The sequence below is a fragment of the Vicugna pacos genome, chromosome 22, assembly GCF_048564905.1.
Source record: "Vicugna pacos chromosome 22, VicPac4, whole genome shotgun sequence".
NCBI lineage: Eukaryota > Metazoa > Chordata > Mammalia > Artiodactyla > Camelidae > Vicugna > Vicugna pacos.
This window is the reverse complement of record NC_133008.1, coordinates 15,434,769-15,452,352: the sequence shown is the minus strand read 5'-3', so window position 1 is coordinate 15,452,352 and position 17,584 is coordinate 15,434,769. Positions and strand designations below refer to the sequence as shown.

Genomic DNA, 17,584 nt, shown 5'->3' with positions numbered 1-17,584 from the left:
AGAGCTGTACCTTTGACAAGGATGCATCCTCTTTCTGCATACGAGTAATAAAGAAGTTAGCATCTGTTACAATCTAATCATCTATCTGGATGCACAGTTTTTATAGCAGTTACAGGGAAAGACAAGTGAAATCTTTTGGTGATGAATTGCCAATATGAGCCTGGATCATGAATACTGTATTAGGTATTTTTTGTTCCCCGTCATCCAGTATTATTATTTTGTTTCCTGTTATCCAGCATTATCTGAACTGAACCCATTTTCATCATAACATTAGAGTGAGGAGCCATAAATATACTTACCTTAGCGGAAGAGACCAAATCATTTGTAAACCTCTTCTGCAAAAGTTGAGAACTGACCATGTCTCTTCACAACAGGTCTGACTCTACTCTCTTGCAGGAGATTATGGTCAATTGCCCTTGCAGGAAAAGACTGGACACCGTTTCAGCTTTCAAATCCCCTTTATCAGTATTAGCAAGAGACTCGTTTCTTTCCAAGTAAATTCTCTAAAAAAAACAACCAAAAAAAGCACATGACTATGCATTTACCGGAAATGCACTCAACTATTCAAATTTAATTCATATAATCAGCATACATAGTACCTATAGATGAGTCTAACTTATGATCCATAACTTTCCCAAAAAAGGGGGTCTCACACTTGCCATGCCACACTGGTTATCCTGGGAAAGATTTTAAAAACCATATGTCTCCCAATATTTCACATTTTTCTAGTAATTGCACGTTATTAGAGATTCTTAAGTTGCAGGTGATATCACATGCAGTTTCTCTCTGGCATCAGTTGTAAGCACCTTGGGTGTTAGGTGCTAACTCATAGCCACACTCTGGTTTGGTAGAAGTTTTCATGTATGCTTATTTAAGGATTCTAATATGGTGCTTTTCATGAAGCCGGGCTGCAGAAATAGTGTGGAAAGTTACTGAAGGTGAACGTATCTTGTTTTGCTCAATTAAAAATATCATTAGTTCACATTTTCTCTTTTTTTTTAATTTTTAAAATTCAAGTACTCTTTAAATTTTTTTAAAAATTGAAGTATAGTCAGTTTACAATGATGTGTCAATTTCTGGTGTACAGCATAATGTTTCAGTCATCATATGCATGCATATATTCCTTTTCATATTGTTTTTCTCTTGAAAGACTTTTTGTGCTGTTAGATGAGGAGAAGCGATGTTGAAAGGGAGAAGCATAAACTGAGCTCTTCCTTTGCTCCAAGCACTTGCTTCACCATCTGCATGGTTTTCCTTGGACTTGGCAACCACCTCGTAAATGTGTTATTATCCAGAGTGGCAGTTGAGGGTCAGCCTGCGTAAGAAACAGGCCCAAGGTCACAGAGGTACGGAATTACAAAGCTGGGGTTTACCAGTATCTGCCTTAACCCAAAGCCCATGAATATCCAGGGTGCGTGACTAAATGAAGATGCCAATTCTTAATGATACTGATCTAAACATAATCTTCCCTTAAGAAAGAAAAGATCCAACGATGACTGATTTCACATCTAAACCCCCAGTCCGGCTATATTCTCTATTCTTTGGACTATCAGACCATTAAATATCCTTGAAGAGGAAGGTAATACTAGAACTTACCATTATGGTTCTCTTTTCATGGCTCTGAAAGCTTCCTAAAGATAGTTTGACATTTCGATGCTCAGAGACAGTGAAGCTCCTCCTCCTCCACTCCTAACTCCCCTGCAGTCGTCTTCCTGTGGGGCCCAAGAATACTACTTTCTCCCTACTGTTATCATAAAACAGCCCGCTGCTCCAAGTGCAGTTGGTTTTTGGAAAAGCACAGCAGAACTCTTCATCACACCCGTATCTGGCCTTAGAGTTCCGTCATGTCTGATATCTGTAACAGAAAAGGGTAAATCAGATGCATGGAGCCCAAAAACCTACATGTGTCTCAGTTCATCCAACGTGACAAACTGTGTATTATTGTTTCCAGAATTCTCATTTACTGTAATGTTGCTGGTCATTGACATCTTGCACTGTGAAAACATCTTCCAAGAAGTAAATTTATAAATGATAGCTAAATATATTTTTACTATTCCCGTTAGGTAAAAATAAATAAATAGATAGGAAAGCTTTTTTTTTTTAATTTATAAATGGATTGACTTTCAATTTTCCAAAAAATACTGTTTTCAATGGAAAATGATTTTTTTGAAAGCGCATCTTTAACTGTCTCTTTCAGGATCGTAAAAATTGCTTATTTACCTTTTGGCCAAATTCTGACTTATTTCTAAATTGTTGCTAATGATTTTCTTACTTGAGCAGAATCTCTCCATCCCTTTTGATTGTGTGCAAGGAGGCCTAAGCTGAACTGGGATTCACATAAAGTGTTTTGGATTTAGGTCCTTTTGCCAATTGTATCCATGTGCTATACATACAATCAAGGCATGCATCATAGGATGAACCAGAGTTTACCCAGCCAGTTCTGAGGAAATGAATCTTAATTTTGGATTCAGTAGTAAGTTCGGCATCTTAATCCTTAAAGCCACGTGCTAACCACGGGTAAAATGAAATTTACAAAAAGACAGCAAAGTAAAATAGGTCATTCTCACTCTTGTTTGGAGTTGAGGGGGTGTCGCCACATGCCTTTTCAGAGGCGGCTTCAAAGATAACCTTTTAAAATATTCCCCCTTCTAAACAAAACCCCTCCTGAACTTCGTGGACCCTGGGGAAAGTGTTTTTATTTCATAATTCTTAGAAATAGGTAACTCAAAGTGTATAGTATTTGGAAAAACTATCAGGCAAAGTTGTGTTTAATCCTCTTCCTCTAAAACTTGGAGCAACGCTCTCTTTGTGCTGGAATCCAGCATCAAATACAGATACTGTTCCGATATACCTCACTCACGTAGGCAGTTTGTAGGAACCTGTATGTTGAATCACTGATTATTGAATGAAATGTACGCTGTATACATTCCCACTTTCTCTTTGTGGTACTCAAACAATTCAGCAGTCTTAACAATTAATATGCACAGGAAGAGGGAGCAAATATTCTTAAAATTGTGATTCTCCTGTGATACAGAACTTTTCTCTTATACTCAGTTGAATAGTCTACCTTTGCCGTATTCAAAAATGATGCCACCAGTAAACATCTCTGTCCTCCCAAACGATGCATAATTGAATATACTTTCATTCTGACTTGTTTTTCTGTATTAAGAATCAGAGTTGTCTTTAGATTTGCGTGGAAACTTTCAGCACTCTCCTAATCAAATTATTCCATCAGGCAGTCTACCAGGAGTGTTTAATCTTGACAACAGATAAAAAGTAAAATGTGTGTGTGTGTGTGTGTGTGTGTGTGTTTAATCTGAAGTTTGGCTGATAGGACGATCATCAGACCAGGGATTAGTTCTAGCACTGCATCAAAATGCACATTTTATGTCTGTGTAATTAGGTTTTAATAAACATGTTTGATGGTTACTTAAAAAGTGTATTTTTCAATGCAGAAATGGCATCTTATAAGCTACAGTAGAAAGAGACTCTTGCAAGACTTTATTTTTTAATTACAGTGTGATTATGATAAGCATTTGTTACTTTCGCAAGTAAAGATTAATGTTATAAATCAGTTTTCTAAATTTGAGGCTTAAATGCAATATGTTAGACACAACTCTGAATGTCTGGCGGAGTAAAGTCTGACTTTTCTGGCATTTTCCCAAATATGCTTTGCTATGTGTAACCTTTTAATTGGGGCCACAGTTTTTAAAGTGCTTATACGGTTTACGATGCCAGTGTTCTGTTTAATGAGTCATTAGCCATTAACAAATTACTTCTGTGATGGTTTTTCTGATTGCCAGTTAAGTTTTCATTTCATTCTTAGCCCTTTACATTTTTAGTTACAATTCATTTTTATTGGCGATTGAAAACCTAAACTCTTTTAGCAAAAATATGACATCAACTTTTTTCTAGCTGTGTATGTTTATTAAAAGAAACTACACAGAATAGAAACTTGGTTCGGGAGCCGTCACAACCGGAATCTTACACTTACTGTCCTGAAGAAGAAAACCTTTACTTCTATTTCAGAAAAACTGCAAAGGTGTTTTGTTTCATCATCGTCTTATAATTTCACCGTATTTTTAGCATTTGTTATCTTCCTTTATACTTGTGTCTCTACACACGTAACATTTTCCAAAAATGACTCTGTTTAAATAGTCAATCTTTACAAGTTTAATAGTCTACTAGAAAAGATTATTTGTGTCAATCATTTGTGACTACAAAGCTTTCTGCATGGACTGGAACCAAATGAGCATTAACATTTTCTGCCATAATGAAGCTTTAATAAGCCAGTGATAGAAAGTTTTGCAATAATAGATGGTGACCAACATGGAAATCAAGTTAGCAGATCCTAAGCACAGAAATTATATTTATCTCTATTGACAAATATAATTGCTAATTTTATGTGGCTGCCATGCAATTATAAATCAACATTGCCCTTCCACTATGTCAGGAGAACCTTTAAAAGTCTGGTATGATTCTGCTATTCCGTGTTATGGTGCATTCAGAAATTAAGAGCCGTGTTCACAATGGTTATTTGTTGGTTTTTTTTTTGTTGTTGTTGTTTGTTTGCTGCTTGGAGTCAGGTGGAGTGGCTCATTTGTTTAGAATCTATTTGCAATGAATTTGGTTTGGTTTTTATTTTTGCGTTTTAAGTTAGAAAGATTTGTTCACAGTTGCAGGGCTAAAGAACACAAGGTAATATTTTCTTGCTAATCTGATCTGGATGTGGGTCTAAGAATGATGATATGTTCCGTAGAGGGGAAGGTAGAGGGGTTGCCTTTACTCAGTGCTCTGAGCCAGTGCCTTGGCAGAGTACCAGGAGTCACGTGACTGGTCATGGAGGCTCGGGGAAGCAACACAAGGTGGGTATAGCCACTTAGGATCAAGTAGAAAGAGATCCTGCAGTAAAATTCAGAAACCGTTCATTCTTTTAAAATTATTTACGGAGGCCTAGTGGAGGAGGTCTATCCTCCAGAAACGAATTAGCAATTTGGTTGTAAAAATCTGATGAAAGGGCAACCAGTGGATTGTCAAGGAATCTGTTATTTTTCTTGGAGAGCTGAATGATTCTGAATAAATCCTTTAGAATTGCAGGACCCTAGTTTTTTTAGGAAAGGAGTTAAAAAAGAAATCTGAATCTACAAGACCTTGGCTCTTCTGGAGAGGATTCCTTCACTCAGAAGGCGTGTAAGCCAGTTATGAAGATACCACTTCTGAATGGCCTGGCCTTGGTTCCTAACGTTGCATGCTGGTGACAGTGCTTCCTTGTTACGCTGTACAGAGTGAGGCACACTGGGTTACTTGTGAGTTAGACTTGCAAGTACAATCCTAGTTTATTGTCTCTTCGGGTTTGAGCTAGCATCACTTCCCATTAAGTAGGGTTTTCTGAATGTTTGTAAAGGAGGAATGGACTTTTAGCTCTTTTCTAAAGAGGATAGATGGATTGATGGATGGATACATACATACATACATACATAGACAGCTGGATAGAAAGATAGACAGACAGATTAACAGACAGCTAGACAGACAGATGGAATTGTGGTAGTGGGAACAAAGAAGTTAATTACTATAGTAATGAAACTCTGAGAATGAAAGGACGTAGGTGCGTTACTGTAAGAATTTGACTTCAGTCAGCTACACTGAAGCGCAATCTCCAATAAAAAACGTTAAGCTCTGAAGTGCACAGAATATTAAATTTGATAAGATAATTGCAATTTTATGATTTCAAGATGGTTGCCACCTCTTAGAAGTGTCAGATAATTACCATACACATTTAACAGGACCGTGTGAGCACGTCCAATGACGTTCCCACAGCTCTTGTTAGACGGACAGGTGTGTGGTGAGTGGCCCATAAGCAGGGTACCTATAATAGGGGAAAAGTCAAGAGAGGTTTGATGTTAAAAATCTAGAGGAGGAAGAAAAGTGATCTCCAGTTCGCAGCATTGCCATATCGTGGGAAATGGACTAGATCAAGTGTCAAGAGGCTGAGGATTGAGTCCCAGCAGTGTGATAGGTGGAAAATCATTTTCTTTCTCTGAGCCTCAGTTTCAGGGACTCTTCCTTGACGTGCAACTTCATTCCTGGCAAAACAAGCTGGAGCCCCCATTTGTTCACCCTTTTGCTTTTTAGACCTTTTGTAATTTCTGGAAGTTGGTGGTAATCTAGCCAAATTGAGAGTTGAGGTCTCCTATTTCACTCTTCTCCCTCTAATGTTCAGAGCAAACACATCCTGCCTTTTCTTTCTGACTAAAGACATCCAATGTAGAAATTCCAATTCCAACTCTCTGTGGCCCTCAGTTGGGCATGTGGTTCCTTAATAGAATAGTTGTAAAAGAGAGATTTAAAGGAAACATCTCAAAAGTTAGCTCCCTGTTGGGTTTTCACCAAGTTAACTCTCCCTTGTATACCTCAGATTGGAAATTATCCACAGTGTTCTAAGTGTAAAGCAAAACACTGTTCTGAAGGCTTCTTTTACAAGCCTGCTATTTTTTTTTTGCTGCAATTATTTAATCTTGTTTTGACAGTGGACAAAACACAAGAATTTGTTGGGCTTTGATTTCAAATTAGCAACTGTCTTGAATAAAAAAAATTAATTTTCATTTCTCTCCATTCATGCCCCAAGTGGCCTGCTTTGCTTGACTGAGGTTGTCCTGTTATCGATTCAGGAACAGAAGTGGCCTTGCCTTGGTTGCCTTAGAATGACAGTCCAAGAAGATGGTGGTGGTGACAGGGAAGTGATGGCTTCCTTCCCTCCGCCCGTATCTATAATGTTCCACTTATCTTTCTATAAAGGCTTTATCTGAAGAAAAATTAAAAGTTAAAAAAAAAACTTCATGCTAAACAGACAGTTTAATTGGTTCTGCTATTTTTGGAAACTGGAAGATAAATGCTACGTGTGAAGTTAATAAACCGTAATTGGAATTTGCTTAAGAGCATTCTTTCATTCCACATGGACCCATCCACTGCAGGAAGCAACAGGACCTGACTGGGATTCAGGAACCTGTAAGCCCCTTTCCCAAGAACAGCCGTGACTTTCTGTGTGACCTTGAGGAATTTAATAACTTCTCTACATCCCCACTGGACAATAAACAAATTGGGGTGGGAATTGAAAGTCTAAAAACAAACACACTTACAAAAAACAGAATGCTTTTCGGTTCTTGGATGATAACACTATCATATATGTGTTAACATTTGCCATTTCCCCACCTCTGTGTAGTACTTTCTCAAAAAAAAAAAAAAACAAAACTTTAATATCTTCATGATTAATATTGAGCTGTGTACCTACATAGATTTATCATTGTGAGCAGTGTGTCCTTTGGGCTCTGCATATTATGCAGATGTGACTGTCCACCCTGCCAGAGCTGTTTGACAAATATATATAATCATTCTCATTGCATGATTGTTAATGACATAGATCGACAGATTATATATATACACACATATATATACATATATATATATATATATATATATATATATATATATATGTATATATATATATAGTTGACCCTTGAACTACATGGGTTTGAACTGCATGGATCCACTTATACATGGATTTTTTTTTTTACATTTCTTAAATATTTCTAAAAATGCAGTTTTTCTTCCTTACGAATTTTAATATCATTTTCTCTATCTTACTTTATTATATAAGAATACAATACATTATACAAGTAACATGCAAAATATGTTATTCGACAGTTGAAGCTGTCGATAACACTTCTGGTCAACATTAGATTTTAGTAGTTAAGTATTGGGGGGATTCGACAGTTATAAGCAGATTTTCACCTCTAACCCCTATGTTGTTCTAAGATCAAGCATAACCTCTGGAATTAAGAGATTCAACCCTCTCCACGTATATTCATGTGGGAGCAGTCCCTGGGCCATGGGAAAGATGCTATGTGAACAGCAGCCTATGGAAAGATAATGAGCTTGACAGTGGACCTGGGTTCCAATTCCAGTTCTCATGCTCCCTAACTGTGCAAGTGTGGGCAGGTTCTCAAATTCTTTGATTCTCAGATTCCCATTTGTAAAGTTGTTTTTTCCTTAATGAAATGTGTAGAGGATTAGAAATCTCACCTAGCCTGAATGTAAAGTGATCTCAAGAAAAAAAGCTGCCCCATTAGCCAAACGATGAGATTTTAAAAATGAAAATGTTTTTGGCCAAGTTAATTATGAAAACTTTTAAAAGGTAGATAAAATAGTTAAGTGTTCAGTTATAGTCCTTAATTGATTAATTTAGTTTTACAGAACTTTAAGTGTACTGTATGTTCAAACTGTAACACAGAATCCGTGAGATTCTTTTAATTTCACATTCATATTCAATATCCGTGTCTTTGTTAACTAGTGCAGGTTTTCAGAGCTTTCATCTTTGCTTCATTCTGAGGGTTCTAGGGTAGAGCAGTTTGTTGATTCATGCATGGTATCAATTTTATTTCGAGTCACAAGAGCCCATTACAACTCTTAGTTTTTTCATTCATTCTATGGGCAAATGTTTATCTCCAGAGTAAATGGTTACTATATTGTTTTTTAAAGTGATAGGTAAAAGATTTACTGACATGCTTTTTTTGCAAGTTGTATAAATCCTAGAAAAATGACAAAATCTACATTATTTGTAAACTTTCTCTCCCTTTTTTCAGTGATTCCAGTGTAGTCAATGGACCTCCAAAAGTTTGCAAGCCTAGCATTGTTTGAAATGTTTCAGGCTAGTGTGTCTTCCTCAAGTATATTATGTTGCAACAATAATGTAATTGATAGGGCATACCATAATATTATAAACACAAATATATGCAATATCTGGTTTCTAAGGGATATTTCTTTTGGTGGGCACTTACATTAAACTTGTGTATAGGAATATAATTCAATTAAAATAACTTATACTTAAAATTATTAAATAATATATAGGCTGCTAACGATTTAATACCTAGAATGTACCTAGAATGGCATTTATCAAAATTTTAGTTAAAAGATCCCTTTTCACTCTTAAAAATTTTGACCCAAAGGGATTTTATATACATTATATCTGCAAATATTTACTGTATTAAAAATTAAAGCCAAGAAATGTTTTAATTTTTATTTTTATTAATTTAAAAAATAGCAAAATAAACTCATCAAAGGTTAACATAAAAAAAAAATGTTTTGCAGAAAAAAAAGTTAGAAGAATGACATTCTTCCTAAATATCTTCAACCCTGACTTAGTACAACTGTGTTCATTGTTTTGGCCGAAACATATAAAGAAAATCTAGCCTCATACAGACATTTAGATACAAAGTGTAAAGACTTTTTATTAGCATTTTCAGCTGATTATGGATATTGTTAATATAAAAATTCAACAAGTGATAGTTTCTCAAAGACTTTACAGTGTGGGATCTTTCTGAAACTATGTAAATAACTTTTTACTCCATTAAATGAAAACCCATTGGCCTTTCTTGAACTTGGAATGGATCTTTTTTCTTATGCAGTAAGTTGTAACACCATGCCTTGGTCATCTGGAAAATATTGGCTCAGTGAAATGTGCAGATCTTCCACATACTGACACATTTCGTTATAAAATGTCAAAAAATCACATGTGTAAATATTACCATCAGTCTCATCAGAAGAGTCTTGAAGTGCTGGAAAGCTGAGTATTGAAAAGCTCATGGTGGTGGATTCATGTTTCACATGAAGTTAATTTTTGCTTGAAAGCCTGAATGTTATCCTTGGGAACAAATACTAATAAGAGTTGACTTCCTTAAAGTGACTAAGTTACTTCATTCATTTCTCAGAGAGCATTTGTTAAATATTCAAGTCAGAATAACCATAGGTGGTCTTTCAGTAATTATTTTAAGTAAATATAATGTCCCATAAAAAAGTGAATAGTTCAGTTCACAACTCAAACAATCACACAGGTGTGTTTCCTCAAGACTGCTATTGGATATTTGCAGCAGAAAATGCTTCATGTATACTTAACCACCTTATCACACAGCATGTTTTTAAAATGCACTCAAAGGTCAATATTTAATAAAATTAGCAATTTTTACTGTTTCATCAAGGGCATTCTTGAGTGAAACTAGCATTTTCCCCTGCAAGTAAATAGTGATGAAAAATACAGTGACTGCTAGCACTGTTTAGTGCCACCACCTTGATTTATGCTCAGACACTGGCAGTTTTATCCTCCGTTGCTTTTGCACCAACAGTGAAAAACACAATAATATGTAAACATTATTATGAAAATAGTTTTGACTTTAGGGACCTTCAGAGGCCTCAGACTATGTTTGGAAAACCACTGACAGAAGAAACTAAGTAAGTGGTATTTATTTGTAATAATATTAACAGCATCTACTCTTTATGTGCACTTTTCACATTATGGCACTGATAAATGTCGATATGCACAAGTCACGGTGATTGCCTGTTCATCTCCTTTTTACCATGCTGTTTTCCTGTTTAGTCACCAGTTTTCTCAAGGTGGTATCTCTCCTGGGCCTTCAGGTCAAAAGTGTTCATTTGTGAGATTCTGTTAGGCTTATTGGTGAGACATTTTTTAATACTACCCTGCCTCCTCCCCAAAAAGATAGATTAGACAGAGAGATGGATAGGAAGGTTAGACGTTAAGAAGGAAGGAGAAGAGAAGGGAGGAAGGCACTGAGGCAGTAATGAAGGAACTAAAGAAGGGAGATGTGGAGGAAGTCAGGAACTGAGAACAACACTAGGATGCTTTCATCTGGGTTGAAACTGAAGTTGGGGCAGGGAAGGTCTTTGAAATCACTCTTCTTTGTCATCACTGGCTGCTCTTAATCATGGTGCTGAATTAAACCTAGGTGCAATGTGTGTTATCCCATTAAATCTATTTCTTGTGTGCACCCAAGGTTGGAAAACCAGTATGAAGTTGCGACATGAGGTTCTGGTATGTTTTTGGACAAAACAAATAACTATTAACGGCCACTTAAAAAGAAAAAAAAAAAACACTCATACTTTGAGGGAGGAAAAAAAACACACTCCAAATGAAAACATGGTTTGTAAGAGCTGCTTCTGTTCCCTTGCCTTCTTTAGCATTTTTTGTTTTTACCTAGAAGGATATAGCTGTGGTTAAACTCATTGTACTAACAACTGCCAATACGTGCCCGTGACTGAACTCTAGGAGAAGGCTCTGCCGGAAAACTCTCTCCTAATGATACGATCTGCATATTTTAATGAGGCTGAGATTGTAGGTAACCATGTAGACGCTGGACTCTGCTCATTCTGGGTTTTTCTCCATCCTTGTAGGTTGCACGTTGTTTCCATTCATTAACATATGATAACTGGAAATGGGTTTTGTATCACCATCCACCAGCCCTATCTGACTTGACATTTTTGGAATTCAGATGAAATACTAACAACCCTTCTGTGGTTGCTCTGTCTTGTGCTTATTCTAATGATGTCCGTTCAGTGGGTGAGAGGCGTGGCTACTGCTCGAACCAGCACACAGGCTATCTTGTATCTAATTACAAAAAAGTCAAGCTGTTCAAAATAGGAGGAGTAAACCTTTTTTAAAAAGTTTTTACCTTCCTGTCTCACTTTTGTAATAGAAGTTCTCAATTTTTTTTTTTAATTTCACTTTAACCTCAAATCCCTCCTGCTCCTGGTCTTTTTCTCTCCTTCCCTCATCCCTACCACCAGTGTTCACTGAGCACCGGCTGTGAGCCAGGATCTATGCTCATCACTTTATACTCACTTTTTTATTTAATCTTCACAATATTGCAAAATAAGCACAATTACTTACAAGTACTTTGTGTATGTGTGTGTGTGCGTGTGTGTGTGTGTGTGTGTGTGTGCAGGTACATTTGTTTCTGTGTGTGTATCAAATATACATGCTGTGGCCATGATCTGTATGTTACTAACTCAAGTATAGTTATAAGTGGAGACAAGCAATGAGATTAAGCTGTCCAAGGACACACAGCTAGTAAGTTAGACCTTGGATCAGACCCAGGTTTATCCAAAACTCTGAGTTTATCATGGCTTCTCTCTTAGATCAGAATAATTGGAAACAAGAGCTTTTGCTCTGTCTCATTCTACTCAACCCCCAAATTATTCAGTTCAGTCATGTATGAAACAGGAGGAAATTTCTTCACATGTTATTTCTCTGAACACAATTAAATTAAAAAGTGTAAGGTTTGGGATTCTTCTATCCCAAACTAATAACAAAATTTCATGAGGAACAGTCCAGAATAGATTAAGCCCTCAACTGAAGGCAAAGGACTGACTCATTTGCATCCAGATAATTTTGATGTAAATGGTTCATAGATCACTTTTTAGAAACAGCATCAAAGATATGGTCAAAGTAGGGAAATTTCAATCATGAATAAATAGTTTAGGATTAAAAAAATATCGTCACCAAGGAAAAAACACCTGAGAAGAAGGAGATTACAGTATCCTGAAGGCAAAATGGGCTATTTACCTGAACATACATTTTTTGTTTTCACTTTTGAGTGTTTCCTTGGCACCTTGGATTTATTGATTGTCACGGCATTTATCACTGCGTTGTGGCAGCCCACTTACCTGCATTTATCACTGTGTTGTGGCAGCCCACTTACCTGCATTTCCTTACTAGACTGTGGACTTTTTCTGAGGCTACCACAGCAAATTCATTTTTTAAATTGTATGTAGAATCCTTTATTGTGGCTAGATGAATAAATTGTTTGTTGAAATGAATAAATTTAAGGATTTTTAACAGCTCAAAAGGAAAACTGGTATCATGTGCCCAGGGAGTGGGCCATTTGAACACTTTTTACTTGAGATATAATTGACATATAACATTATATTGCTTCTAGGTATACAACATAATCATTTGATATTTGTATATACTGTAAAATGATCACCTCAATAAATCTAGTTAACATCCATCACCATACAGGGTTACAGAATTTTTTTCTTGTGATGGGAACTTTTTAAGATCTACCCTCTTAGCAACTTTCAAAAATTCAGCACTGTGTTATTAACTACAGTCACCATGCTGTAGATTACATCTCGATGATTTATTTTATAACTAGAGGTTTGGACTTTTTGACAGCCTTCACCCATTTTGCCTACCCCTTGCTCCCTGCCTCTGACAACCAACAATCTGATCTCTGTATCTGTGAGCTAGGGGATTGTATTTCTTTTTATTTCTTTTTTTTAAGAGTCCACAGATAAGTGAGATTATACAGTATTTGTCTTTCCATCTGACTTATTTCACTTAGTATATTGCTCTCAAGATCCGTCCATGTTGCCACAAGTTGCAAGATGTCATTCTCTCTTTATGACTGAATAATATTCCATTGTGTATATGTATATATATTCCAATGTGTATGTGTGTGTATTGTGTGTGTGTTGTGTGTGTAACACACACACAATACACACACATATTCACATTTTCTTTATTCACCCATCAATTTTAACACATTTTAATGCATGACTTGTCAGGTGATTTCAAATAGATTTATGAACATATTGCAGAGATGCTGAATCAATAGGTCTGGAATAGGTCGAGGAATATGAATTTTTTAAAAGTACCTTGGGCATCTCAGAAGACGCTTCAAGGAACATGATTTCCTTAAACAATTTTAGGGAGTTATTGAGAAAGGTCCTGATTTGTGATTGACTCTCGAATTTCCTTTCTCTGCTTTGCGCATTTAAATCCCTACTCCTAACAGATACGCTTCATGTGGCACTCTTAATCCAAAAGTCCCTTGGGTCTTCTTTTCTGTCCCAACCTGAGACCTTTCCTGGTTACCTCCCTTAACTGACCACTCCCTTTCTGTTTCTCTCCATCTCTGGGTGTAACACATTCCCAAGGTATGAGTTATATAAATAGTTGCCTAGAATAAGCATTGATTACTTTTTATGATATTTTTGTGTGAGAACATACATCTTTTTACTAGGTGCAAAATTGCATCTCCAAATGTCATCCCTTTGTTGAAAAGAAATTATACCTCATAAGGAAGTGAGTGGAAGAGGCAGATTATACATATAAGTTTATTCAAGAGGGAAATCTAGACATGTTACGCTTTGTAAATGGAAGCCATGCCATGTTTGCCTGAAACAACTTCTAAAACTCTCATTCTCCAAGTTGACTGCTGTGAGAAACACCTAGGACTTGGAAATCCACATTTTAACAAGGAACCCAGATGGTCCCAATGGAGGTGTTTTCATGAGGAATTTTGCACTAAAAATATGGTCAAAACAGATAGCTCCTGTGTTTCAACAGTTTTTCATCTTCTTTGAGCCTCCGTCAAATATTTTCCTGCTCAAAACTCTGATGCATCTTTTGTGGTCTCCTAAGGTCTCAAATAGCCAGTCAGGGGAGAAATGACATATGAATGTAAGAACGGGGTACAGAACTTTAACAGACTAGACAAATTTATTTTTAAGATTCTAAGTATTTGATGTTATTTCTTAAATGGATAACATAATGGGTCTGTTCAGCACATTTCCTGACAGTCTAGAATTCCCATAAAAAATATCCAGCGATCTGGAGGACAGAGCACTGAGTTTAGCTCTCAGAATCTCGATTTTCTATCTGATGCTGTAATCATTTCCTTCCGAATGTCTCTTGAATGGTTCACTGTCTGGTTGTGTAGTTTATTTACCCACAGGAGAGTTAATTCATAGATATACTAGAGACATCATTTTACATAAAGGTATTTAAAATTTTTAGAAAGGATATATTACTATACTCAATGCTCTCAGAGGTAGGTGTCAGATGAAGTTTACAAGAGAGGCGTGTAGGGATGGGCCAGTTCCAACCCACAGACCCAGCATGGCCTCCTTGCCTGTGACTGTGTGGACCACTAGCTAAAAAGAGATGCGTCTTTTCTTTTTTAAACATTTCATTTTGGAAAAAAAAAACTTGTTTATACTTTTGAAATGGTTTAAAATTCAAAAGCAGAATAATATTTTGCAACACCTGAAAATTATTTGAAATTCAAATGTTAGTGTCCTAGAAATAAAGGATTCTTGGCACACGGCCACACTTATTGGTGTACGTATGCGGTTGCTTTCACACGACAAAGGGCACCGTTCTGTAGTTAGAGCAGAGGCCACGTGTGACGCTCGCTGCTCGGCACGGCATAAATTGCCGTGAAGCAGTTACAGCTCGCTGACGTTTCAAGTGCCACAGGTTGCCACCTATCTTTGTGAAAAGCTATTTTCAGAGATAAAATACGTAAAATCTCGTTACAAATCAGCATTAATAGATGAACGTTTGCAGTAAACTTTGGTGATGGGGAATGCTAACTTGGAACCCCAGTTAAGCAAAATGTGAGCACATACATACCAAAAGAATTGCAGCCTTTTCATTGGTATTACAAAAAGTTATACTCCATCATGAATACTGTATTTTGAATTTTGTCAAAAAACTGGGAGGATGTGTTTGCTTTCTTGTTAAGTATCTAGCTACATAATATCCCCAATTTTGCCCCTTGGTCTGCAAGTCTATAATATTTATTCTCTGGTTCTTTACAGAAAAAGTTTGCTGATCCTTGTTTTTGAGCATTGAATGCACAAAAATTGAGTTGGTTATTTCAGTTATATCTCGTTGCAGTAGACTTATCTATCAAAAATATGATTTTCTCTGACTATATAATATGTGCTACTGATAGACAATTTGAAAAAAGGCTAGAAGGTGTAAGTGAAACCCCTCCCTTAATTTTTACCATCTGGATATGAATAAATCCTGCCAACATGTCAGTGTATTTCCCTCAAGACCTTTTTTTCAAATACTTTTATATAGTTGCAAACTTACTATGGAAACAATACTCAGTATTATTTAAAACTTTATACAAAGAGTAGTTTTCCACACCATTTGTAAATCATTGTACATGCTATTTTCATGGTTTAATATTATTCATTCATTTGGATGTGCTATAGTCTGAGTTCTCCTTTAGTTAAGATCCTTAAGATTTTTTGGTTTTGACTTTTTTACTTTTTTAATACTAAAATAACCTTATGGTGAATAATTTAGTTGCTTAAACTTCAGATTTTTTTTTAGAATTTTTTATTGACATATACAGGTTATTTACAATATGATAATATGTGGAATTTTCAGGTGTTGTAAAATATTCTGCTTTTCAATTTTAAACCACTACAAATGTAAAAACAATTTTTTTCAAAATAAAATGTTCCAAAAAGAACATTTAGTTAGTTTCAGATGTACTGTATAATAATTCAGTTATTTTTTTCTGATTATATTCCATTATAAGTTACTATAATATACTGAACATAATTCCCTGTGCAACACAGTAAATCTTTCTTGCTTATCTATTTCATGTATATGAATTTGTATCTGTTAATCCCAAACTTCTAATTTGTCCCTTCCCCCTCCTCTTTGGTAACCAGAAGTTTGTTCTCTATGTCTGTGAGTGTTTCTGTTTTGTATATAGATTATTTGTATTGTTTTTTAGATTCTACATATAAGTAAGGTCATACAGAATTTGTCTTTCTCTATCTGACTTATTTCATGAAGCATAATATTCTCTAGGTCCATCCATGTTGCTGCAAATGGCAATATGTCATTCTTTTTCATGGCTGAGTAATATTCCCGTGTATGTGTGTGTTTGTGTGTGCACACACATCACATCTTCTTAAACCAGTCATCTGTTGATGGGCATTGGGTTGTTTCCATGTCTTGGCTATTGTAAATAGTGCTGCTATGAACACTGAGGTGCATGTATCTTTTCAAATTAGAGTTTTTGTTTTATCCAGGTATATATCCAGCAGGGGGATTGCTGGATTATATGGTAGCTCTATTTTTAGTTTTTTAAGGAACCTCCATACTCTTTCCCATTGTGGCTGTACCACTTTATAATCCCAGCCACTATGTAGAAGGGTTCCCTTTTCTCCATACCCTCTGGAGCATTTATTATTTGCAGACTTTTTGATGGTAGCCATTCTGACTAGTGTGAGGTGATCCTTCATTGTGGTTTTGATTTGCATTTCTCTAATAATTAATGATGCTGGACATCTTTTCATATGCCTGTTGGACACCTGTATGTCTTCTTTGGAAAAAAAAGGTCTATTTCCAGAATTTCTTAAATGATATACTACTTTCATTTATTTAATATAAAATTCAGTCTAAGAGTTTGGATAACACACTCTAATTTTTATAAACACACCCTATGGGTAGTCAAGCTACCCACCAGTTGCTTGATATGACAAAGTTGGCTTTATCCTATCACAGACTAATAGTAAAATAATAAACACTCTAGAACAAGCCAGGGCCCTTTAAATCCCAGTTGGGTGACCTAAGTAAAGTATTGAAGCTCAGGAAATTGGAAATAACAGCAGAATTTATCTCATAGGGTAACTGTCTTCCAGTTAAAGGAAAGGAGATGCTATATATAAAGTGCTTAGACCAGTGTCTGGCAATCAGTAGGAGCTCAATAAATGCTAGCTGCAGTGTCATAAAATAGAAACATTCAGCCCTCTTCTCTCACTTAAATTGAGACATACACATTTGACTTTGAAAAGGCAGTCTTTCTCCTACGATAAATTCGGCTTCTTCCCCCGCCCTTCACACTGTCAAACTTTCAGAAGCGGCAGCAGTCCCCACTAATGATATTTACATCCGTGAGCTAGTCACTTAATTTCTGTT

At 36.1% G+C, this 17,584-nt stretch overlaps 1 protein-coding gene and 1 long non-coding RNA gene across 8 annotated transcripts in view; one reads left to right on the top strand and one right to left on the bottom strand.

Annotated features, from left to right (window-relative positions):
- The window catches only part of LOC140688427 (teneurin-2-like), a 595,904-nt gene that overhangs the window by 498,260 nt on the left and 80,060 nt on the right, over positions 1-17,584 (top strand). The window lies entirely within an intron of this gene.
- The window catches only part of LOC140688428 (uncharacterized), an 89,452-nt gene that overhangs the window by 28,857 nt on the left and 43,011 nt on the right, over positions 1-17,584 (bottom strand). For all 5 annotated transcript variants that reach the window (XR_012063119.1, XR_012063117.1, XR_012063118.1 and 2 more), the window contains exons 3-4: positions 1,597-1,855; positions 300-503 (exon numbers count right to left, since the gene is read on the bottom strand). This is a non-coding gene — a long non-coding RNA (uncharacterized lncRNA). The remainder of the gene's footprint in view (positions 1-299; positions 504-1,596; positions 1,856-17,584) is intronic.